Source organism: Myxine glutinosa, chromosome 3, assembly GCF_964187855.1.
Source record: "Myxine glutinosa chromosome 3, kmMyxGlut1.1, whole genome shotgun sequence".
Taxonomy (NCBI): Eukaryota; Metazoa; Chordata; class Myxini; order Myxiniformes; family Myxinidae; genus Myxine; species Myxine glutinosa.
In genome coordinates, this window is record NC_136263.1 from 110,329,887 (window position 1) to 110,356,982 (window position 27,096).

Sequence of the window (27,096 nt, forward strand, 5' to 3'; positions counted from 1 at the left end):
TTTGAGCTGCCAAACCTTACTTTCAGAATTGCTCAACCACAAAACCATCTCACATCTCCAATGCAAGTCCAACATTCATTGTTATGTTATTAACGTGGTGTGTCAACAGGGCCAAGTTAACAGCATGCTCGCAACTGAACTGTCTCGTCTCGATTTGATCCCGACCCGGGGTCAGATGCAAGTAAATATACTGCCCTTATAGATATGTGCCAGCAGGGGGCGCTGCATCTCAAAATGTACCATATATATATATATATCTATATCTATATATATATATATCTGTGCAATGTCTGTCCTGTGTTGTCCTGTGTTGTCTTGTGTTGTCACTGAACTACATTCTCAAACTTTTGTGAAATCATACCAAACTTCTGGTATGCACATATCTCTCCCGTCGGTATGTCCTAAGGGTATTGTTTTTGAAAAAACTTCAAATTTTTTATTTATTTTTATTTTGGAATTTTTTCGGGAATTTTTTTTTTCAACTTCACTTGTTTATAAAATGTGATATCACGTATATTACAAATACATTTGTGCAAAATAATTGTTTGAATTATGATTGGTTTAAACCATGACAAAACGGCAACTCGGGTACAGTCATTTATCTATATATCTACACATCTGGGCAGTGTCTGTGTTGTTACTTAACGACTCCCTCAAACTTTTGTTTCCATGGTTGTGAAGTGTTTTTGATAAGGTTGTGGTGGTTTTGAATCACGTGGTGGTGAGGTATTTTGAATTATGTGGTGGTGAGGTGTTTTTAAATGACGTGGTGGTGAGGTGTTTTTAAATCAAATGGTGGTGAGGTGTTTTAAAATCACATGGTGGTGAGGTGTTTTGAATTACGTGGTGGTGAGGTGTTTTGAATTACGTGGTGGTGAGGTATTTATAATTACGTGGTTGTGAGGTGTTTTGAATTATGTGGTGGTGAGGTGTTTTGAATTAATGGGTGATGAGGTGTTTTGAATTACGTGGTGGTGAGGTGTTTTGAATTAATGGGTGATGAGGTGTTTTGAATTACGTGGTGGTGAGGTGTTTTGAATTACTTGGTGGTGAGGTGTTTTGAATTACTTGGTGGTGAGGTGTTTTTAATTTCGTGGCTGTGAGGTGTTTTTATTACGTGTTTTATGGCTGTGAGGTGTATTTAATTTCGTGGTGGTGAGGTGTTTTTAATTTCGTGGTGGTGAGGTGTTTTTAATTTCGTGGTGGTGAGGTGCATTTAATTTCGTGGTGGTGAGGTGTTTTTATTACGTGTTTTATGGCTGTGAGGTGTTTTTAATTTTGTGGTGGTGAGGTGTTTTTATTACGTGTTTTATGGCTTTGAGGTGTTTTTATTATGTGTTTTATGGCTGTGAGGTGTTTTTAATTTCGTGGGGTGAGGTGTTTTTATTACGTGTTTTATGGCTGTGAGGTGTTTTTAATTTCGTGGTGGTGAGGTGTTTTTATTACGTGTTTTATGGCTTTGAGGTGTTTTTATTATGTGTTTTATGGCTGTGAGGTGTTTTTAATTTCGTGGTGGTGAGGTGTTTTTATTACGTGTTTTATGGCTTTGAGGTGTTTTTATTATGTGTTTTATGGCTGTGAGGTGTTTTTATTACGTGTTGGTGAGGTGTTTTTATTACATGTTTTATGGCTGTGAAGTGTTTTTATTACATGTTTTATGGCTGTGAGGTGTTTTTAATTTCGTGGTGGTGAGGTGCTGGCACGACGCTTGGTGATGCGAGCGCAGCGAGCCGAACCAAGCTAATATATATATATATATATATATATATATATATATATATATATATATATATATATATATATATATATATATATAATAATAATAATAATAATAATGCATTTATTTTATATAGCGCTTTTCAGGAAGCCCAAAGACGCTTTGACAGAGTGCAAAACATAATGCATAGCAAAACATAAAAACAATTGCAAAAAAAGAAGAATCAATAGGGAAATATTCAAAGCACAAAGGAGGGAGAAAGAGAGGAGATAGTCAGGGTTTAGATGCTGTGGGTTAAATGTTGAATGCAGTGTTGAACAGGTGGGTCTTGAGTGATGTTTTGAATGTGGTGAGTGAGGCGGAGTCTCTGATGGTGTGAGGTAGCGAGTTCCAGAGGGTGGGAGCAGCGATGGAGAAGGCCCTGTCCCCCCAGGATCTAAATTTGGTCCGGATGGGGGGGGGGGGGGGTCAGGAGGTTGGTACCAGCAGAGCGGAGGTTGCGGGTGGGAGTGTGTCTGGAGAGGAGGTCAGCCAGGTAGGATGGGGCCAGGTTATGGAGGGCTTTGTAGGTCAAGAGGAGGATTTTGTACTGGATTGTCTGGGAGATGGGGAGCCAGTGAAGCTTGTAAAGGACGGGGGTGATGTGGTCACGGGTCCGGGAATGGGTGAGTAGACGGGCAGCGGAGTTCTGAATGTATTGGAGTTTATTGGTGATTGTTGAGGGTGAACCATAAAGGAGGCTATTGCAGTAGTCCAGACGGGAAGTGATGAAGGCGTGGATGAGGGTTTCTGCAGCCACGGAGGAGAGGGATGGACGGAGACGGGCGATGTTTTTCAGGTGAAAGAAGGCTGTCTTTGTGATCTGTTTAGTGTGTTTGTCGAAGGAGAGGGTTTGGTCAAAGATGATGCCAAAAACTAGTATATATATATATATATACTAGCTTATATATATTCTAGCTTGGCTCGGCTCGCTGCGCTCGCCTCACCAAGCGTCGTTACTGAGGAACGGGCTTATTTTAGCTGAGGCTAATGACTGTACCTGAGTTGCTGTGTTTTCATGATTTTCACCAATCATAATACAAACAATTACTTTGCACAAATGTATTTGTTGTGTTTGTGATATTACATTTTTATAGGCAATTTAGGTTGAAGATTTAGGTTAAATGTTTTTTTTTCAAGAAAGAACCCCTCAGCATATACATAGGGGAGGGGTAGGTGCAGACTGGAAGTTTGGGACAATTACACCTCACCACCACGTAATTCAAAACACCTCACCACCACGTAATTCAAAACACCTCACCACCACGTAATTCAAAACACCTCACCACCAAGTAATTTAAAACACCTCACCACCACGTAATTCAAAACACCTTACCACCAAGTAATTCAAAACACCTCACCACCAAGTAATTCAAAACACCTCACCACCACGTAATTCAAAACACCTCACCACCAAGTAATTTAAAACACCTCACAGCCATAAAACACGTAATAAAAACACCTCACCACCACGAAATTGAAAACACCTCACAGCCATCAAACACGTAATAAAAACATCTCACCACCACGAAATTAAAAACACCTCACCACCACGTAATTCAAAACACCTCACAGCCATAAAACACGTAATAAAAACACGTCACCACCACGAAATTAAAAACACCTCACAGCCATAAAACACGTAATAAAATCACCTCACAGCCATAAAACACGTAATAAAAACACGTCACCACCACGAAATTAAAAACACCTCACAGCCATAAAACACGTAATAAAATCACCTCACAGCCATAAAACACGTAATAAAAACACGTCACCACCACGAAATTGAAAACACCTCACAGCCATCAAACACGTAATAAAAACATCTCACCACCACGAAATTAAAAACACCTCACCACCACGTAATTCAAAACACCTCACAGCCATAAAACACGTAATAAAAACACGTCACCACCACGAAATTAAAAACACCTCACAGCCATAAAACACGTAATAAAATCACCTCACAGCCATAAAACACGTAATAAAAACACGTCACCACCACGAAATTGAAAACACCTCACAGCCATAAAACATGTAATAAAAACACCTCACAGCTATAAAACACGTAATAAAAACACCTCACAGCCATAAAACACGTAATAAAAACATCTCACCACCACGAAATTAAAAACACCTCACAGCCATAAAACATGTAATAAAAACACCTCACAGCTATAAAACACGTAATAAAAACACCTCACAGCCATAAAACACGTAATAAAAACACCTCACAGCCATAAAACACGTAATAAAATCACCTCACCACCACAAAATTAAAAACGCCTCACAGCCATAAAACACGTAATAAAAACACCTCACAGCCATAAAACACGTAATAAAATCACCTCACCACCACAAAATTAAAAACACCTCACAGCCATAAAACACATAATAAAAACACCTCACAGCCATAAAACACGTAATAAAAACACCTCACAGCCATAAAACACGTAATAAAATCACCTCACCACCACAAAATTAAAAACGCCTCACAGCCATAAAACACGTAATAAAAACACCTCACAGCCATAAAACACGTAATAAAAACACCTCACAGCCATAAAACACGTAATAAAATCACCTCACCACCACAAAATTAAAAACACCTCACAGCCATAAAACACATAATAAAAACACCTCACAGCCATAAAACACGTAATAAAAACACATCACAGCCGTAAAACACAAACGAAAAACACCTCACCACCAAAAAATTAAAAACACCTCACAGCCATAAAACACATTAAAAAAACACCTCACAGCCACGAAATTAAAAACACCTCACCACCAAGTAATTCAAAACACCTCACCACCACGTAATTCAAAACACCTCACCACCACGTAATTATAAATACCTCACCACCACGTAAATCAAAACACCTCACTACCATGTGATTTAAAAACACCTCACCACCATGTGATTTAAAAACACCTCACCACCACGTCATTTAAAAACACCTCACCACCACATAATTCAAAATACCTCACCACCACGTGATTCAAAACCACCACAACGTTATTAAAAACACTTCACAACCACGGAAACAAAAGTTTGAGGGAGTCGTTAAGTGACAACACAGACACCGCCCAGATGTGTGGATATATAGATAAATGACTGTGCCCGAGTTGCCGTTTTGTCATGGTTTCAACCAATCATAATTCAAACAATTATTTTGCACAAATGTATTTGTAATACGTGATATCACATTTTATAAACAATTGAAGTTGGAAAAAAAAATTCCCCAAAAAATTCCCCCCAAAAAAATATATTGGAAATTTTTTCCAAAAAATACCCTTACGACATACCGACGGGAGAGATATGTGCATACCAGAAGTTTGGTACGATTTCACAAAGGTTTGAGAGAGTAGTTCAGTGACAACACAATACAAGACAACACAACACAGGACAGACCGTATATACATATATATATATATGTATATATATATATATGTATATATATATATATGTATATATATATATATGTATATATATATATATATGTATATATATATATATATGTATATATATATATGTATGTATATATATATATATATGTATGTATATATATATATATATATATATATATATATATATATATATATATATATATATATATATATATACATACATAAAGTAATGACTTGTGGTTGGAATTAAAATCAAATAAATTCATCTTGAGTTCTCCAACCATTAATGAGCAAATAAACAACTGCTCGACGTTTCGATCAGCAACACGGACAAACGTGCATCCACTGACCTTTCTCAAGAGTAAAGCAAAAGAACTCTATACCCCCCCTTATATAAGGGGAAAAGGGTGGTGGGGACACCGAACCACAAATCAATGCCATTCTGGAACAACTCGTGCCATTCAAATTTAAACCATAAATCAAAACCGTTGAAACAACTGAAACCACACCTTGTGATGTTACATTAAAACCATCGTTACATCATCCTTTGAATCAAACAAAACGTAGTCAAATACATCGATGAAAAATAAACAAGATGATGAGTTGCTTCAAGTGATGGTGGTAACTTAAACGAATTAAGCTGAACTTCGTATATCTCGATTAACAGTATATCTCGATTATGTGAGAGCAGTGCGGGTGTGGGTACAACTCAGGTTGATGGATCAAATGTCTTACTGCTGTGTCCCCACAGACTGTATGAACGTATTTCTGATAGCGAGAGAGATCAAATTGTTTTGAATTTATGTACACTCAAGTACAAAAAACATGCCTTCACAATGTTACTGAAATAGTAATTAGTCTAACCATCACCTGGACATGATTCTTAGGCCTGGGCGCATATCAGCAGCATTGCAATTATGGTGTGGGCATGCCATCGGATAAAGTGCTCTGTCCATTGTGAATAGTGATGGTCAGAAAGTGCGGGCAGATACTGCAGCAGTGTTGTTGTAATTAGTCCATGTAATTCTAATTGCTCGTCTCAGTACAGAGTTGACTAGATGCAAGTGAAGGAGTCAGCCCTTGCCTCAATCTACTGTGCACATGTGGACGTACATTGCCTGACTGCATCCAGTTGAGCATACAAACAATGTTGATCACAATAGAACATGTCTTATTTAAATAATCGCATTTGAGCTCGACTGATGTGCCTCGGAGACAGGTTGCCTAGACAAATAAATAGTTCAGCATGCTTGGCATAAGCTTCAATTTTGATCACCGCACAGAGAAAGCAATCCGTTTCTCGGACCATCTGCATTTTGTAAGCATGAATTCACCACATCATGGTTACAATTATTGAGGTTTTACAGTTAGGCAAGAGAAAATGGAAGCCTTGTATTCAATAATTGTATTTGAGTTGTCTGGAAAACTAGACACAATCAAGTCAAGCCATTCATATTGTCTGGTTTGCCTCATTTTCCAGATAGCACAATCTTAAAAGATTGCACCAATTGGCAGGAGGAAATGTATTCATTGTCTTTTCAAACTTTATGATTACAGGAACAATAAGGAGGACGACATTCCTATTTAGAAGCCAATTTCGTGGCCAAATTTCAAACTGAGCTCTCGGTGGTGATTCAGTACTTTCAAAAGAAGAAAGTAGCTCTGAACACTTAATACACCGAGTGCTGAAGGCGTGATGGAAATGGGCATAAAGCAGAAGTTTATTACCCCGCCACCACTATGCACATGGAAGAACTCTCAAGTGACCGCCCTGCACAAGGACTTTCGGTTTTTCACCGAATCTTTCGGTCTCTTCCCAATATACTCTGATATTACAAAAAACGATTTATGATCGATTCACATCTTGCCACAACGGACGAATCAAAATCTATAGCCTGAGGCAAGATCAGAAAACACTTTTTGCATTTTGCCACCAAAGGTGCAAATCCCAAGCATGCCATAAACATTCAAATAAGAGGGATTCCATTCCACTCCAATGGATTCCATTTATCCTGACACCTGGTGAATCAAGATAGCAAAGATAAAGGTAGCCTTACCAGAAGAAGGCGTTCAAGAAATGAATCAGACTTCACCGTGGCTTGAAGGGACCTGAAGATTTAAAAAAAAGAGTTTTTTTTATCAGTGACACAATGAAAGAAATTTATCATGGATGTTGTATTTTGATGTAAACTAGACCATCACTACCACATCCATTTCATCTACATACAGCAATCATTCCGAATGGTCTTTACAGGAAAGTCTTGATTCCTGTGATAACTGCATGGCAACTGTGTCCGGCCTGATGAGTTGATGAATATCCTTTTAAACTACACGGTATAAAGGGCCGCATAACGGGTATGTTGTGATCAAAAAATATTTTGAATCAAAAAGGTTTCAGCTTCTCTAAAATATACCTTAACGAAGTTAAAAACGAATCCTGATACCCATAGTTGAATATGAATGTGTAATTAAATTAAAAAATAATGTAGGTTTGTCTCCGTGACTCTTCAGAACTGCGTGTGTGGACAGCAGATGGGAGGGTGTATGGCAGACACATAGACACATTCGCGTGGTCATGATCCATGCGGAAATAACCCTTGTCGCCTGTGGTTATTGATCTAGCAACATTTCAGGAGTTTTATTTGAGATCTTAACTAAATAGGAGACAATGTTTTTTTTATACCCCGGGGCACAGCACAATGTCACATGCGACCATCCTTCTCGCATTCATATAATTCCTCTTTTGCTCTCTATCTTTCTTCGCCTTTCTTAAGCATCTTCCCATTTCTCCTCCACACCTTCCCAAACATTTTCTGATAAGGAATCCACCACATAAAACACAATGTCAGTTTGTGTGTTTGTACAGATGTCTGTCCCCCTTAATAAGGGTAGGTTTTAAAGGCCAATCTTTTAACACGAATGTTTGTTCACTACGGTCTATTTTTGAGGAAAAAAAACAAACTCGAAAAACATTTTCCATAAAAAAGTAATTATATCTCTTCTATTGGAAATGTAGACGGTGGTTTGCAAACCGAGCGTCAAGGGCAGTGTATGAATATATGAATGAATGAATGATCGTTTTAAGGCCATTTTCCCCACTAGAGTGGGGGTTAGCCTGAGAAAGTGTACAAAAACGTTTTTGAAAATAACAATAAATATAGGAGCAGGGAGGTGAAATTCGCTGCACGTGATGTGCAACACGCACAGAGTAAAACGAGGGTTCATTTACGTTTGTAGGATGTCTAATAAACAAAGAAGATATAAGCACACCTGACACTAGGCCGAGGCTTCAGACTTTGGCACGCTCACAAAACTGCACCGTTGAATAAACTGTGCCAACCTGTCAATTTTGACGTTTTTTTTTTTTTACTAGTATTTATATAATGCAACTGTTTGGAATCTGTGTAAAAATATTTCAGGATGTTAGGAATAAAACTTCTCGAGTCTTGTGTTTATATTTTTACATTTACATTGATCAAAGGCTCAAAGTAGAAAATGTACCATGTAGGAGAAAGACAAGAGTAGACATCATTGCATTTTGAGGTGAAATACATGGGCATTAACTGGCAATGGGCAAACACATAGCATATTGAATCTGAACCGAAATGTTTCTGAAAATCATGAGGCATTAGTTCAGATGGGAATGGTGAACATGTCAACCCAAGTTAAAGGTTTCTAAGCACTATTCCAGCTTGCACTAATCCCTCCCAAGCCACACATTTAAATTCTGTCAACAAAAGGTGATTTCTTAGAGGGAATTGTACAACCAGATAACAACGTAAAATGCATCGACCTTGGTGGCGTCTGAAAAATATTGCGAGAAGCAGACAGAAAGCAGCTGGTACATCATGCATTGGCGCAGCAAACGGGTGTTGTGCAGTCTGTCTCTGTGACACAAATCTATTTTCATGGATAATCACATTCAGGAATTAGGTGAGTAACGCACGCTGCAGCAGGGTGAAGGTACAGCAATGAGATGCCAAATTGGTTCAAGGATCCAGCGAACCCACTTTTAGTGAAAAAATAAATTCAAGTTCAATTCAACATTCATGTTATCCTAACCAAGCACCGACAAAAAATCCATTAAGTGATGCCATGCCGGCTGAATAGCATCTGCAGTATCTTATAGAATGAAAGATACAATGCTTAGGTAGCAAAGACTTATAATTGTGACAGGTTTTACATATTTGTATAAAAAATGCTGTCATTCAATACTATGCGTTGTAGTGAGGAAGCCTTGTTCACAACGAGCTGTGGAGGCTTCATTCATTGCTCCGTGTCGCGAGGAGTTTGTTTCATTGCAACATGTCGCTGTGGTGTTGAGCTGAGATTTTTCTAATAAGCATTTACTAGTTGTAAGCTGAATAACCACGACTTTATGGCATAAGGGAGGGGTGGGGGAAGGAGCGAGGGAAGGAAGAGAAGACAGAGGGAGTGGGTGGTGTGCAGGTAGGGATGAGTCAAATGTGGGGGAGAGCGGTGGGCAGGAGAGGGGATTGAGTGGACAAGGAGAGGTGTACATGTGAGCATGCACACAGGGTTAGAATAACAGGCTCGGATAGTAGGTCCAGCAGGTCAGCCCAGGCAGCGCTGCTGATTGTTGACCTGAGCGTCCCAAATTGGTCAAGATGGTACTAGCTCTGCCAGGTGGGCAGTGGTTCAGAAGCGAGGTCAGGCTAGGTAGTTTCAATATGGGATCAATGGGTGGGGGAGAGAAGGGGAATCGAGGTGGTAGAGATGATGAAGTGGAGGAGGTTGAAAGTGTTGTGTCTGCAGGAGACCAGATGGAAAGGAGAAAGGGTGAGGAGGTTGGTAGGAGGATACAAGCTGTTGCACGCAGGTGGGGATGGAAGGAGTAAAGGTGTGGGAATAATAGTATCGGAAGAGATCAGCAAGCAGGTGGTCAGAGTGAAAAGATGGGATGGATGGATAGTTATGGCATGGGTGGTGATACAGAGGCAAATGGTATGTGTTGTTTCGGTATATGGGCCACAAACGGGAAGGAATGGGGGTGGAGAAGAAGGAATACGGGGACGCACTGGAGAGGACGATGGGAATGGTTGAGTTGGAGGTGATGCTGTGCATTGTGGGAGACTTTAAAATGCACGTGAGAGTAGCGGAGCCGGGTGAAGAGGCACATGTTGGTAAATCTGTTTGGGAAACGAGGAAGAGATGGCCAAGAGCTGGTGGAGCTGGTGGAAAGGAATGGGATGACCTCAGCTGGTTCATTCTTTTGAAAGCGGGAAAGCCACAAGTTCACCTATAGGAGTGGACAGCATAGAACAGAACTGGATTTGGTGGTGGTAAGGAAGCGACAGTTGTGGAGGGTGAAGGATTGTAAGGCAATGTGAAGAGCATGCCATGGAAGCATGGCAGGTAAAGAGCCAGGAGGGTGGTCCAATGAGGGAGACAGTGGACTCACATAATACACACCTCTTATACAAATGGCGAAAACTGGATGGTGCAAACGGCTGGAAAAGGTGACCAACAAACAACAACACTTGATCCCAAATACCACACCCAAATGTGTACAACACCCAACAAAAACTCCAACAATCACGCAACCAACTCATAACGTCCAAACCGGATACAAAACCAGCCATGTTCGTGCCCTGAAAAACAACAACAACAAGTGAACACATGCTCACGCACACTCATACAACACCAGATCACGTGCAAGTAACAACAACAAAAAAAATAGCAGAGCAGCCCATCAATGATGTGCTTTGACGTTTATTTGCTTGAGGTTTGCAAAAAAAAAAAACTTGTCGGTCTAACCTCGAGTACCGGCACGTGATTGGAAATGGTCACATTGTGAATAAAAACCCGACACGTGCTGAGGCTCAGGGTCCATTGGCCTGAGGAAGCCTGCTGTGATGTGCATGAAACGGCGCTGCCTGGAAGCAGGTCTGCTCTTGCTTATCTGCCCAAATTTGCGGAGTAGATCTAGTTACCCCCGCCTGAGGAGAGTGTATTGCATTTGAGTCCGTTTGTCTGTCTGTTTGTCCGCACATAATAAATATGATTTTCTCTGCAACCGTTGGTCCGATAGACAGGAAATTTTCACCATAGGTGCAACTCCACCTTTATAATTTTTCAATGATAATTATGACGTCACAGGTCACGTGGTTCGGGCGCCATCTTGGAAAAAACCGAAAAAAACTGCACCTCTATATCTCTGAAAGCGTGGAATAGAAAAAAATTAGACATGGCTCATTGTAAAGAACTCTCCATGAGGAATCAAATATGTTAATGATGATGTCATAGGTGCCTCCATTATGACGTCATAATTCGACAAGTACAAAACTTTATCCTATCAAGATAAAATTTCTTGATCATCATGTCGGTATAAATTGGTGGAGAAAAAAATAATAATGATGACGTCATCAGTCATGTGGTTTGGCCGCCATCTTGGAAAAACCGAAAACATTTGCACCTCTATATCTCTGAAAGCGCTGCATAGAAAAAATTGAAACAGGGCTCATTGTAAAGAACTCTCCATGTGGAATAACATCTGTTAATGATGATGTCATGGGTGCCTGTCTTATGACGTCATAATTTGACAAGTACAAAACTTCATCCGATCAAGATTACATTTCTTGAGCATAATCTAGGAATAAATTAGTGGAGAAAAAAAATAATGATGACGTCATTGGTCTCGTGGGTCGGCCACCATATTTGTTTTAACACAAAATCCTTAAAAACCACTGAAAATACATCCTGGCGAGGGTTTGCCATCTCTGATTGCTCTTTCTTGTTTTACTTTATGGTTGGAAGCGCCTTTGTTTCTTTAAAAAAAAAAAAAAAATGTAGCATTGCAAATATAAAAAATATACATGGTAGATAAAGAAATATGCATAAGCCAGTATAATGGGAATAATCAAAGGGTACTTACATAGTTCCGCCAAAAATGGTAAAAATTGTGTTCAATAACCTCTCAGATTGAGAAGACAGTCTAACACCCCATGCCAATTTTTTTTAATTCAATGTCGTGTTCCTTATATTTGATGCACTTGCTCATTTTGTGATGCAATTGTCAATGCCTGTAAATTTGAGGTTTAAAAAAATTCTCCTAAGCAATATATTGGTTGATTCATTGATTTCCTCATCGATGCCAATAAAACTGAGGTTTTCCAAATTGACGGTTCGAATATCAGAATAGGTAACAGTCACTGGGAAGCAGGAGCTATTGTTCACGATATTGTGAAAGAAGATTAGACCAATGGTCAATATCCCTCGTTCTTTGTCCTTCGTGGCCTGCAGCAATTCTTTGCATTAGGATTGCGTAATATTACTCTGTGATTGCGGTTTTGTGAAGCATACAGTCAATCAGCAGGATTCCCTTGGTATGCAAGGAAATTGAGGCCATGATCTTGCTGAGTTGGGTGCAAAATTTATTGAGTGGTCATCCATTGTGCTTTCATTGCATGGATTCCCAATTAGTTTCAGGATCCCAGTGAAGCCACTTTTCATCACAAGTTACCTTGCAAGTGATAAAGTCAACTCTGTCTCTATTGAACGGTTTTGGAAGCTTGCGGCATGATTTTGGTCATTGCTGTCAATAATGAGTGCTTAGATTTTTGAGTCCCCTGTCACTGAGACATTGGTATTTCCAGGTATTCTTTGATGATGGTGAAATCACTGCCTGGATCAATTCCAGGTTATATGCATATTACAGGGATCTTAATCCAGTGATCCTCCATGATTAATGCCTCGACCTGTGCAATAGTATATGGGTCGGTGGCATTTGCAGGCTGTTCCTACTTGGGATCATCTTCACGGAACTAGCATGGGCACGTAGTCACCACTTTGACTAGTGTAGAATATGAGTGTGCACCTTCACCAAACATGGCAACCAGGCATCGATTTGTGAACTTAAGATGCTTAAATTGCCAGGAATGCCAGGAAGCATTGTTAAAATGTACATTCGTTTTTATAAAAATATATTTTTATATGTATATAAAAATATGACAAAAATTATAATTTTAAAAAAATATGGTGTTCCGTTTCTTTCTTTCTTTGTTTTTATATGCCTCCGCCCCCGAAGGTGGCCAGAGGCATTATGTTTTCGGGTTGTCCGTCCGTCCGTACAGGCTAAACTTTGTTTTTCTCAGCAACCATATGTCTGGTTGAGACAAAACTTTCAGGGCAGGAGTCACACCAATGCATAATGTTTTTGTGATAATTGCGATGTCATAGGTCACGTGGTATGACAGCCATCTTGGATTAAACGCAAATAATGAAAAAATTATTTCTTGGAAACCGAAAATTCTATGACACGTTTGTATTGAAATATTAAATTGATGACATCATAAGGGTTAACAACTCGGTTTGGCAGCCATATTGGATTTAACCTAAAACCTTTTTAAAAACCTCTCCCAAACCACCAAATCAATTGACTTGAAACTTTACGTGTGTCATTGACTAGGCATGGCGATTAAAATATGATCACGAAAACATCATTGGTCACATGGTGTGGCAGCCATATTGGATTGAAGGCAAATATTAAATAATTATATATCTGAAACCGCTTACCCTATTGATGCGAAATTTTACAAATATCATCTAACACCACTGTTGCATATGGTTTGAAAATGATGATGTCGTAGGTGATCTTGGATAGAAAAATGAACCTTATCTGATCAATACGAAACTTCACAAACGTGATCCCCATCCCATACATATGCAGTGTACAATTTAAAGGTCATATGTCATGTGATATGGCAACCATATTAGCTTGAAAGCCAATATTAAAAACATTCCCTTCTCTGAAACTGATTCACTAATCTATGTGAAACCTGTCATGGCTGGTGAAAATGTGATACTTGAAAACAGCTGAAGGGATTTAAATCAAACTTGTTTATTTTTAGGACAGTGAACGATGGCATCTACCCATTGTGGGACTATGCGGAGGCATATTGGCGACACAGCCGCATTGTTCTAGTTTTTTACTTAGATTCATAATTCTGAGTTCTAGTCTGAAACATCAATATCAGATTATATAAATGAACAGGATTATAAATAACCAGCTGATATATGTGGGAAAATTATGTCCCCAGCCCAGGAATCAAACCCAGGTCCTCTGGTGAACCATGTCAGTGCTGTGCCATCTGGGCTATCTGGACGACCCTGACCAAGCACGTAATTTTCCTACATATAGAATTGCCACTTTCTTTCCGCTACTGCTTTCGGGACACTTGCTGCCAACCATGGGAGCACCAACGGCCGGGTTTGGGGTTAGAGATAAACCTGGAAGTTATTTCTTCACGAGTGGTTCATCCATAATCCAAGGTTAGATAGAGATGTGACATCATTCTCTTACAAATTGAGCAATCACAGCCTTTTCCATTCCAACTATAAACATCTCATTCATACATGCTACAACTCTCCGCATCATGGAATATTGTCCTTACTGGAGACTTGGCGTGATTGGCTATCGATCTCCACCTGTCTATATTACACATGCTCTTATGCTCAATTATACCTGCTCGCTGTTGTGCTCTGTTAAACTTCAGCCAAGAACTTCAATCGTGGGAAAAAAATCATTGCATCACTTATTATCTTGTGCAGACCGAGGTCAATTCCATGTTCTTCTCAGAGTTGTGTTAAACAAACAAGATTCATAAGAAAGACCAGGAAGTCATCAAAAGATGTCATCAAAATATTGCATCATCTTTCAAACAACTATAAAAGTAGGAACTTTTCCTGTGAATCTTCCACCTGCACTTCATACGTGTGTATCTTCTCAAGGGCAAAAATATGGAATTGAAGCTCTCTAAAACAAAAAGGCTGCAATGGTGTCTTTGCATGAAGAGGAGCCTGATATGAAACAAATCCCATCAAAAGTGAAATTCAACCTGCCAACTGTGGCTGGGCTCCTGAAGGGACAAAGGAAGCTGGCTGTGGGAAGGGACGAAGACTAAAGATGGCTTATACAAGTTCTATGTTATACAATAATGTATAACATAAATGTATAATAATATATTATGTATAATAAAGTTATACAATAATGGCTGGGATGTTGAAGCCTTATTCCTCAGTAACATCATCAACCAATCGTAAGTGGGTCTGGGAGGACAATTGCAAGGGGCTGTGAGTGGCCATATAATATTTAGAATTGCCTTGTGGACATGGGTGTCCATACCTGTAGGCCTCAAAAACAAACGAGTTCAATTAAGACAAGCAAAACGTTTATGGTGCTTCCAAAATGGACCATGTTGATTCGACAGAAACTCAATGGGACTCGGTGATATTTCCAGAGGAGTCAGTCTAACCTGTAATATTCAGATGGATAGCAGTTTATTTAGTGATGCGCTGGAGAGGAATTCCACCCTGACTGCATAAGGTTGTAAAGTGCAGCATCCGCACTGCCAGATATGGCGGGATGCATTTACAGCATGGTGTGGGTCATCTTCATCTTGATTCTGGCACTGTGCGAGCTCGGAATTGCATCCAATTCTTGCAAGAGCAGTAAAGCATACTATCTGCGATCACATCGGAGAACCTGAAAACTCTCTTCCCAACATTATTCTGCTCCATGCCACACGACCAAACTGACAGCGATGATGCAGGCTTTATTAAATTTTGCTGTGTTTTACGTTTTACTAAAAAATATGCATCTTTTCAATCTGATTGAGGATATTCTTTCAAATTACGTGGAATAGGACACGCATGATGTATCTTGGCCTGGAAAAAGTCCCGATCCCAACCCTATTGGGAACTGCTGGAACACTTCAGGCAGAGAAAAAAAAAAAAAAAACACCTTTAGAGGCCATTTTTCCCCGCAAAGCGGGGGTTGGCCTTTTTCGGGAACCGTGGTTGTTGTTGGTTTTTTGGTCCCCTTTTTGAAGCTAGAATGCTTCAGGCAGAGAATTGGTTGAAAATACACCAAGAACAATAATTGAGCCTCCAACCATCAATGCATACATAATGTTATCTCATGCATGCCAAGGAGGTGCCCAAAGAGCCCAGAGAAAAGTATTAATAACTAATGGCACAAATGGTCTTGGTTGCAAAGCTAATTCACGTTTCTCCAAGCTAAAGCCGGTTTGAAGATGCATTATTACACTGATTCATTATACATATGCTGGGTTGCTTCTCGTCTTGCTTCTGCAAAATAATGACTTTTTCATTTACGAAGAATGAAATGATTGTTTATTTCATCAACTTTGTTGTACTGTGCAAAATCAAAATATCTCAGCATTGCTTTAAAACTCATAAATAGATAATATTCTTGAAGTTGCAATCATTTCTTCACATACACACACACACACACACACACACACACACACACACACACACACACACACACACACACACATACAGTATATATATATATATGTATATATATATATATATATATATATATATATATATATATAAATATATATATATATATATATATATAATATAAAAAACAAAAAAAACAAAAAAAAAAATATATATATATATATATATATAATATATATATATATAATATATATATATATATATATAATATATATATATATATATATACTGTATATATATAGAGCGTATCAAAAAAAAGGTAATCCGAATTCAGGGGGTGAATATGCAAAGGTTATTTAGTTTGACAATTTCCATGTGGTTTTTTTTTTTTTTTTTTTTTTTTTTTTGTATACAATATCGAGGCTCGTGAAAGAGCGAACATTAATCACACAGAAAGACAAACCGACACATAAAACATATAACATAGGGAGCGGTAGACAAGATGGGGAGAGAGGGGGAAGGACACAAACACAACATTTGAGAGCAGGGACCGAGAGACATGGAGACATCGAGAGATCTGAGAGAGGGCGAGGGCTTTGGGGGGGGGGGGGGGGGCGTGGGAAGGGGGCAGTGGGAGAGGTATAAAACATATGGACACTGCCAGGACTTCCAGGAAAGAAGTTGGAATTTCAAACAAGGTGGATCTGGGGTGAATTAGCGGGGGTAGAAAAGATCAAGGTTTTGGATGGGGGAAGATAAGAGATGGTGGTGAACAGCTGTTTTAAAGACCTGGAGGGAGGAGTGGGATTGAAGGGAGTGAGGGAGTTTGTTCCAGAGGCGGGAGAAAAGAGGAATGAAAGAGTGAAGGTGAGCGGAGAGCCGAGATTTCGGCAGTTTAACCATCAGAGGGTTGCTGGCAGATCTTGTGCGACCTGTAGGAATATTTGGGGGACAGAGCACAGAGAGAGAGCTGGGGGTGCAAGGCCGGAGAGGAGTCGGTAGAAGACAGAAAGACCACCTACCTGCCTGCGGTGAGTGAGTGAAAGGCCCTCAGAGATAGCTTCATCGCGGGAGATTCCAATAATTCTGAAAGCTTTGGTTTCAACAGCGTGAAGCCGAGCTAGGTGTGAGGCAGGAGCACCGGCCCATAGGGGAGAACAGTATTCCATTGAGCTGCGGATGAAAGCCTTGTATGTGGTGAGGAGCTCAGGTGTGCCGAGGAAGGACTTCGCACGACGGAGGATGCCCAGTCGGCGACTGGCTTTGGAGGCCAGCTTGGAAATGTGGTTTTCCCAAGAAAGATCATGGCAGATAGTGAGACCCAAAATCTTGAGCGACAGAACTTCTTGGAGAGGATTGTTGAGAAAGTAGATGGGAGGGTTGTCCAGTCGATCTTTTCGGAGAGACATAGTAAGAGTGTGAGATTTGTCAGGATTGAAAGACATGTTCCACTTGTTTGACCAGTCTGTGATTTTGTCCAGGTCTTCAGAGAGTGAGGAGGCAGCAGACTGCCGATCTGAGGGAAGAGGAATGGAGCGGCAGAGAGTGGAGTCATCAGCAAAGAGATAGAGAGGATTTTCGAGAGAGTCAGAGAGATCATTGATGAAGACCAGAAAAAGCACGGGGCCCAGAACACTGCCTTGGGGAACTCCAGCCTGAACAGGAAGAGGAGATGAGAGAAACCCATTCAGGGCCACACGTTGACGACGACTAGAGAGGAAGTCCGCCAGCCATGCGTGGAGATTTCCATGGATACCCAAGGAGGAGAGTTTGGTGAGCAGAGCGGGGTGCCAGACCGTGTCGAAGGCACGTGATATGTCGAGGGAGACAGCTCTAATTTCCTGTTTGGCATTGAGGACCTCCATCCATTGTTGAGACAGCAGAGCAGCATGTCCAGAGTAGAGTGACCTGGTCTGAAACCAAATTGATGATCAGAGATCAAGCCATTGGAGAAGAGGAAAGATTTCATATCAGAAGCAATGATGGATTCCATGACTTTGCTGATAATTGGGAGAAGGCTGATTGGTCTGTAGTTGCTAGGATCTGTTTTTGCACCTTTTTTGTGCAAAGCGGTGATGTTGGCTGATTTCCAAGCAGATGGCAGTTGACCTTGAGCAAAAGAGAGGGTGAAGAGAACAGCGAGAGGGTGAGATAGAGCAGCAGAGCAGGATTTTAGGACCCGTGGGCTGATGCCGTCAGGTCCAGTTGCAGAATCAGAGTCGAGGGTTGACAGAAACTTTTCCACCTTGTCAGGAGGAAAGGACACGGAGTCCAGGAGCAGCAGGGTACGACTGGGTATGGTGGGTACAGAGAGGGATGGGTTTGGGACACAAGATTTAGAGGCAAACACAGAGTTGAGGCATTCAGCTTTTTCACGTGCGGAGTCAGCTGTATAGCCGTTTGAGGTAAGGGAGGGGATGGAGGGGGAACAAACACCAGAAACGGATTTGACCAGACGCCACCAGGATTTGGAAGAGGGAGACAGATAAGAGAGTTCGGTCTTGAGAACGGAGAGATATTGTTTCCTGGCTCTCCTGAGGGTGGACACACACTTGTTTCGGGCTTTGTGAAAGGAAATGAGATTTCCTTCCGTTGGATTTGCTTTCCAGGAGACGAAGGCAAGTTGTTTCTGGGCAACAGCCTCACCACAAGATTCCGTGTACCATGGACGGGAGGAAGGGTATGACAACTGAAGACGAGATGGGATAAATCTGTGCATGAGAGAGAGCAATTTACTTTGGAAGAATTCCCAGGATGAGTTGATGTCAGAGGTGGTAGAGATGGGAGACCAGTCCAGATGATTGATGGCTGCTTGAAGACCGTGCCAGTTGGCCTGAGTGAAATGCCAGACTCGTCGACGCTGAGCACGTTTACCAATTCGACGTTTACCAATTATGAGGAGATCTTAAGCTTTCCATTGATGCCTTTCATGCAACATTGCTGTCACACATGACCGAGTACATGTTCATTGAAAATGACAAGTTCAAATCGCATTTTTACAAGTTTGGCTAATCGGTGCAAGACAGTTTGAAATAGACGCATTACTTTTCGACTGCCAAGTTGATCATGTAAAATTGTTAAGCTGGTCTGGTAATCATCGGTTGCGTCATCCTTTGTTTAAGATGGGTATTTAAAATGGGCCCACAGTGTATGGGTTTAGAGACAGTCTGAGTCATTCAAAAGATGGTTCAACTTACGACTGAACAGCGGACCTTCGTGGTTACAACCTTTCACCAAACTGGAAGTTTGCAGCGAACTCATGATGCGTTCAGGGAACGGTTCCCAGAACGGGAGCCTCCAGCAGCCAAAACCATCTGGGCGAATGTTAGAAAATACCAAGAGCATGGCACTAGTCTCAACCGTAACAAGGGGAATTCTGGTAGGAGGCGCACTGGGCAATCGGAAATGAACATTGCAGCAGTAAAGCAGCAAGTTTTGGAGCATCCTCGGGATACCAGCGCAAGACGAAATGGGATGGGATTGCCTTAGGCAACATTCAACCGATTCACAAGACAGGACCTCCACCAATGTCCACATCGGATTCAAATCCGGCATCAACTTATGCCAGGGGATTTTTCCATGAGGCTGGTGCTTGCCGGATGGTTGATAGCATGTTGCGAAGCAGATGTCAATTTCCTGCGGTATCTCGGTATCGGCGACGAAGCTGCTTTCGCCATGGACGGCAAGGTCAATACCCATAATGTTATTAAATATGCCCCGACAGGACAACCCCCGGAATTTAATTTTGACACCAACATGAATCGACAAAAGTGGACTGTTTGGTTGGGACTTTGTGGAAGTGGTCAGGTGATCGGACCATTTTTCTTTCAAAGGAATGGCAATGGTAACAGGTATCTGCAGATGATCAATGATGAAGTTTTACCGCAGCTGGAGGAGAACTTTGAGTGACAGGTTCGTGGTGTCTTCAGTTATCTCTGGTGGGCCCAAGTCGGCGCCCCAGCACATCGTCTTATCGCTGTCTGAGATCGACTGAGGGAACTCTTTGGAGACTGAGTCATCGCCCTCAACCATGCAGTGGAATGGCCGCCAAGATCACCTGAAACTCACACCATGTGATTATTTCCTTTGGGGACATTTAAAGAAGAAGGTGTTCGTAACTCCTCCCCGTGATCTTGACGAATTGCAGGGCCGTATTCGACATGAATTGGATGCCTTGCGCAATGACCCGGCTATGGTGAGACGAGCAGTTCAGGGCATGCTCTGAACTGTGAGCTTTGTGTTGAAAGGGGAGGTGGACATGTTGAAGGTGGGGGTGCATAAAGGCCAATCATTCCTGAGAAAAGTTCACATCTGACGTTCATTTTGCACCAATTATCCTGACTTGCATCGATTAGCCAAACTTGTAAAAATGCGATTCCAACTTGTCATTTAAAATGAACATGTACTCGGTCATGTGTGCCAGCAATGATGCATGGAAGGTATCAATGGAAAGCTGAGGATCTCCTCTTAATTAGTAAACCACATGTAAATTGTCAAAATAAATAACCTTTGCATATTAATCCCTTGAATTCGGATTACCTTTTTTTCGATATGCACTGTATATAAAGATATACATATATATATACAGTCACGTGAAAAAGTAAGTACACCCCATGTAAAGTTTTGACTTTTTCAACATATTTCAACATACAGCTATTTGATCTTCATTTCAACAATATTGACAGATAAAGGTGATATAATAAAACAAATATCATGAAACATTTACATTTTGTAGTCCATTGTATAATTTAAATAAACATAAATGCAAATTTCGCATGTAGAAAAAGTAAGCACACCCCGAAATTTATCACTACTTCAAATACCTAAAATTAGAATCAGGAGGTGCACCAGCTCAGGTGAAAATGTTTAGAACATCCTTAGAGAGGATCTTGGAGGAACCTGTCTTATTTAAACCTCAGACATTTAGTTTGGTTTGCTCTTTGTTGTTGAAGTGTGCGGCGTCACCATGCCTAGATCAAAAGAGCTCTCTGAGGCCTTCAGAAAGAAGGTTATATATGCCTACGAGTCTGGGAAGGGATTTAAAAATATCTCCAAACATTTTAAAATCAATCATTCGACTGTCCGGAAGATCATCCACAAGTGGAGAAAATTCCAAACAACTGCCAACTTGTTCAGGCCAGGCCGCCCCAGCAAGTTCAGCCCGAGAGCAGACCACAAGATGCTGAAAGAAGTCTCGAAGAACCCCAGAATGTCAACACGGGACCTCCAGGTAGCTGTTGCCACTGTTGATGTCAAAGTGCACGAGTCTACCATTAGAAAGAGGCTGCACAAATTTCATCTACATGGGGGGTGTGCCAGGAGGAAAACTTTGCTGTACAGAAAGAACATCAGGGCAAGTTTAAGTTTGCCAATGAACACCTCGGCAAAGACCAGCACTTCTGGAACAATGTGCTCTGGACAGATGAGTCAAAGGTAGAGCTATTTGGCCACAGTACCAGAAGACATGTTTGGCGAAAACCAAAGACAGCATTTGACCAAGAGAACCTGATACCAACTGTCAAGCATGGTGGTGGAAATATTATGGTTTGGGGCAGCGTTGCTGCATCAGGGCCTGGGCAGCTCACCATCATAGAATCCACTATGAATTCTTCATTGTACCAGAGGGTGCTTGAGGATAATGTGAGGCCATCTGTCGGAGAGTTGAAGCTCAACCGAAGGTGGACTTTGCTACATGACAATGACCCTAAACATAGCAGTAAATCCATCAAGGAATGGCTCAAAATAAAGAAATGGAGAGTTCTGGAATGGCCAAGTCAAAGTCCGGATCTAACTCCCATCGAGATGTTGTGGGGGGATTTGAAATGAGCTGTGCATGCAAGAAACCCCTCAAACATCGCACAGCTGAAAGAATTCTGCATGGAGGACTGGGCAAAAATTTCTCCCAGTCGATGTCAGAGACTGGTAGACAGTTATAAGAAACGCCTAATTGAGGTTGTTTCTGCCAAAGTGGGCAATACCACCTATTCGAGCCAATGGTGTACATACATTTTCCACATGCGAAATTTGCTTGTATGTTTATTAAAATTATACAATGGACTACAAAATGTAAATGTTTCATGATATTTGTTATATTATATCACCATTGGTACTGTCTTTCCCTCGCGGTCCCCCTGTGCTGTCTTTCCCTCGCGGTGCCCCTGTGCTGTCTTTCCCTCGTGGTCCCCCTGTGCTGTCTTTCCCTCGTGGTCCCCCTGTGCTGTCTTTCCCTCGCGGTCCCCCTGTGCTGTCTTTCCCTCGCGGTCCCCCTGTGCTGTCTTTCCCTCGCGGTCCCCCTGTGCTGTCTTTCCCTCACGGTCCCCCTGTGCTGTCTTTCCCTCGCGGTCCCCCTGTACTGTCTTTCCCTCGCGGTCCCCCTGTACTGTCTTTCCCTCACGGTCCCCCTGTGCTGTCTTTCCCTCATGGTCCCCCTGTACTGTCTTTCCATCATGGTCCCCCTGTACTGTCTTTCCCTCGTGGTCCCCTGTACTGTCCCCCTGTACGTGGTCCCCCTGTACTGTCTTTCCCTCGTGGTCCCCCTGTACTGTCCCCCTGTACGCGGTCCCCCTGTGCTGTCTTTCCCTCGTGGTCCCCCTGTGCTGTCTTTCCCTCACGGTTGTCAGCTCTTTCACGAGCCTCGATTCAGTGTACAAAAAAACAAAAAAAAACAAAAAACAAAACCTTTATCTATCAATATTGTTGAAATGATCAAATAGCTGTATGTTGAAATATGTTGAAAAAGTCAAAACTTTACATGGGGTGTACTTACTTTTTCACGTGACTACATACACATATATACAGTCAGATCCCGCTATTTGTGGTTCCGCTATTCGTGGAATTCGTGTATTCACTGTTGATTAAATGTGACATGTTTCTCTTTTCGCGGGAAAATGTCCCGCAAATTGGCGTTTTTTTTTCTTTTCGCAGCTGTGTTCCGCGAAATCGCTGTCCACCCCCCCCCCCCTTTTCGCAGCCATGTTCCACGAATTTGCGGTTTTTCAAGGGCACAAAATTTTTTGGACGAGACGTGAGCTTGACATTTATAAAACCCATCTTTTACCAGCCATGCAAAAAGCGTACGCAAAAACACATCTTCTACAAGCCGTGAGCATGACCTGATGTGTGTTATGCGTTTTCATGGCTTCAGCGGCGGCGAATTTTAGCTGGACTATAATCGAGAGTTTCGCGGGATATCCCAATAGATGTGTAAACAAGAAGACGTCATGCAGAGCACGATACATGGAAAATCCACCCCCTCCCCCCCCCCCCCAAAGGATGCCATTGATCCATCAAATTGTCCATTTCATCAAGATTGAAATTGATGATCTCGATCAAAGCTCGGGTGATAGGATGAAAAGTGACGACTTTTCAAATGAAAATTGATGATTTTAGAAGTTTCACCTTGAGTTGACCTTTGACCTGTTGACCTAAAAATTAGTAGGTTTCCCAATTCAGTGAGGCAATATGCAAATGTTGTTCTATTTTCAAGTCAATTGGTTGAAAATTGATGATTTTGGAAACTTGACCTTGAGTTGTCCTTTGACCTTTTGACCTCAAAAATAGTTTCCCAATTTAGTTACTCAATGTGCAAATGCTGTTCAATTTCCAAGTTAATCAGATGAAAATTGACGGTTTTTCAGATAAAAATTGATGATTTTGGAAATTTGACCTTGAGTTGACCTTTGACCTTTTGACCTAAAAATAGTTGGTTTCCCAATTTAGTGACTCAATATACAAATGCTCTTCAATTTTGAAGTCAATCGGAGTAAAAATTACGATTTTAGAAATTTGACCTCCAGATGACCTTTGACCTTTGACCTCAAAATCGATAGGCTTCTCCATTGTAACGACCTCTACAACTTGGTCAAGTTCCGTGACGATCGGTTTAGAATTGTGACCTGTAGGCCGGTGACAAACAGACAAACAAACAGACAAACAGACAGAACAACAAACGCAACCGACCTATATACCTGAAAATCTTCGATTTTGCAAGTAATAAGTCAACTCCCGCAAATTATAGAATGCAAACGCTTCATTAAATCGATTACAGTTTGCAATTTATGGTAAAGCTTCATCAGAGATGTTACACAATGAAAACGCTTCTGGGGATGCTCCATCAGCTACGAAAACATGTCAACCCCGCGAATTATAGAATGCAAATGCTTCATTAAATCTATTACGTATTGAAATTAGCAGATAGGCTCAATACCCACAACGCTCGCAATCCTTTATACCCAGACTGTCCTCGATTTCGATCATTGTTCTTGTTGCTTTGACCTGTGTTTTTGACTTGCTCTGCTCATCGTTCATTAATGGCAAAAGCGCAAAAGCAGTGCTGGAGATGCGTCGACTACCAAGAGGGAGAAGAAAGTCATGAGCCTCAGCCAGAAAGTGGAGCTGCTCGACCGGTTTTCGAGAGGAGAGAGTGCACCCTCTGGGGGCAGGCATTATGGCATCAACGAATCCACCATTCGCTACGTATGGAAGAACGAGAAGGCGATTCATGACAGTATTTCAGCGAGCACTGTATCGAGTACGAAGGTGGTCATCCACTTCCGGGATCTCCACATAGAAAGGATGGAGAAGACTCTCAGCATATGGACCAAGGACACCGTGCAGAAAAATATGCCTTTGAGTGGACCTCTCATTCCCGAAAAGGCCAAACGAATTTAAGATCATCTGTCTGGCGCGGGTGGTGCCAGTACTAGTGATGAGGTACAAGCAGCGCCTCTTCATTCACTGCAAGCAGGGGATGGTTCCATTATTTCAAGGAGCAGTATGGTCTCAAAAGTGCGAAGCTCTCAGAGGAGCGTACCTCCACGGACCACGAGGGGGCAAAAGTGTTCGCTGCTCAACTCGTGACGCTGATTGAAGAGAAAGGAATACCTCCCAGAGCAGGTGTTCAACGCTGACGAGACTGGCCTCTTCTGGAAAAAGATGCCCACGAGAACTTTCATCTCGAAGCGCGAGGAGACAGCATTGGGATTCAACGCCGCCAAGGACCGGGTATCTCTTCTCCTCTGTGCAAACACAAAATGGGACCCCATGCTGAAACCCATGATGTTGTAACTTTCCCTGAACCCTTGTGCTCTCAAGGGCAAGAACAAGCAAACTCTGCCTCTGTTTTGGAGGGCCAAGAGGAAAGCCTAGGTGACGGCAGAAACCTTCCTGGACTGGTTCCATAATTGTTTTGTCCCTCAGGTGGAGAGGTACGTGGTGCGCAAAAACTTTGCGTTCAAGGTTCTCTTGCTCCTGGGCAACGCTCCTGACAACCCGGTGAACCTGGATGTGGCTCACCCGAATGTTGAGGTGATCTTCCTGCCACCCAACACCACCTCCCTCATTCAGCCCATCGACCAAGGTGTGCTTTGAACGTTTAAAGGTATTACACCCGTCGCACCTTTCGCTGGATTTTGGATGCAATGGAGGTAGTGTTGGAAGGTAGCCCAGGCAGGATGCAATGGAGGTAGTCCAGAACTCACCGTTGGGTAGTTTTGGAAGGATTTCAACATTGCCCACTGCATCTGCACCATCAAGGAGTGACTGGATGAGGTGAGAGCCTCCACCATCAATGCGTGCTGGCACAACCTGTTGCAGGCAGTCAGAAACCTTACTGGCTTTCCCGATAACACTGAGGAGAGGCATGTGATTGTCAGGTTGGCACGGTAGTTGGGAGGGGAAGGATTTGATGACATGCAACCTGAGGAGTTGGAGGATGTCATTGCCTCACATGGCGACAACCTCACCGAGGAGGAGTTGGAGGTCATTATAACGGTTTCAGCCCTGCACCAAGGCAGCTCTCGATTACCCATTTCTTCAGACCTGCACCCTCCACCTCAATACCAGCAGCACCCACCTCTCCTGCCACCCTCCTAGTGTCCTTACCAGCGTCCTCACCATCACCCTCAACTGCTGCCTCTCCTGCCTGCCTTGCCTCTCCCTCAGTGCATGACGTTGCAGGACTATAATTTGGGTCATCCTCAGAGTTCGAGGAATCATGGGATTTTAATTCATCACCATCATCATCATCATCATCACCATCATCATCATCATTTGAAAGATGTGTGTGTTTGTAAAATAAACAAGTACAAAAAGTTTTTAATTAAAACAAAAGCCGCGTCGATGTTACACAATGCCTAGATGTAGCTGTGCCTATAACATCGATGTTATAGGCACAGGACATTCCTATTGATTCGATTACTTGATGTTATTTTTGTGCAAAGTGAAAATATATCTCGGCAATTTCCCGTGTGTGGCGACGAATTTTTAATATATCTCGGCATTTTCCCGTCTGTTATTTCAGGCGGTGTATGACTGACCATGCCGCGATTTAAAAAATATATATCTCGGCAATTTCTCGTGTGTAGCGACACGTGAACGAAGCTATGCTCCTCTCTCCACATTATTGTGACGACGTATAAATTAAATATTTCATCGTGACGATTGTCATCAAATGGACGAATTTTTAATATATCTCGGCATTTTCCCGTCTGTTATTTCAGGCGGTGTATGACTGACCATGCCGCGATTTAAAAAAAAAATATCTCGGCAATTTCCCGTATGTGGCGACACGTGAACGAAGCTATGCTCCTCTCTCCACATTATTGTGACGACGTATAAATTAAATATTTCATCGTGACGATTGTCATCAAATGGACGAATTTTTAATATATCTCGGCATTTTCCCGTCTGTTATTTCA

The 27,096-nt window shown here is 41.8% G+C and overlaps 1 protein-coding gene across 2 annotated transcripts in view; it reads right to left on the reverse strand.

Moving 5' to 3' along the window:
* Positions 1-27,096, reverse strand: part of SYT1 (synaptotagmin 1) — a 730,486-nt gene that overhangs the window by 534,857 nt on the left and 168,533 nt on the right. For both annotated transcript variants that reach the window (XM_078774459.1, XM_078774453.1), the window contains exon 2: positions 7,228-7,279. The gene's annotated coding sequence lies outside the window, so the exon portion shown is untranslated. The remainder of the gene's footprint in view (positions 1-7,227; positions 7,280-27,096) is intronic.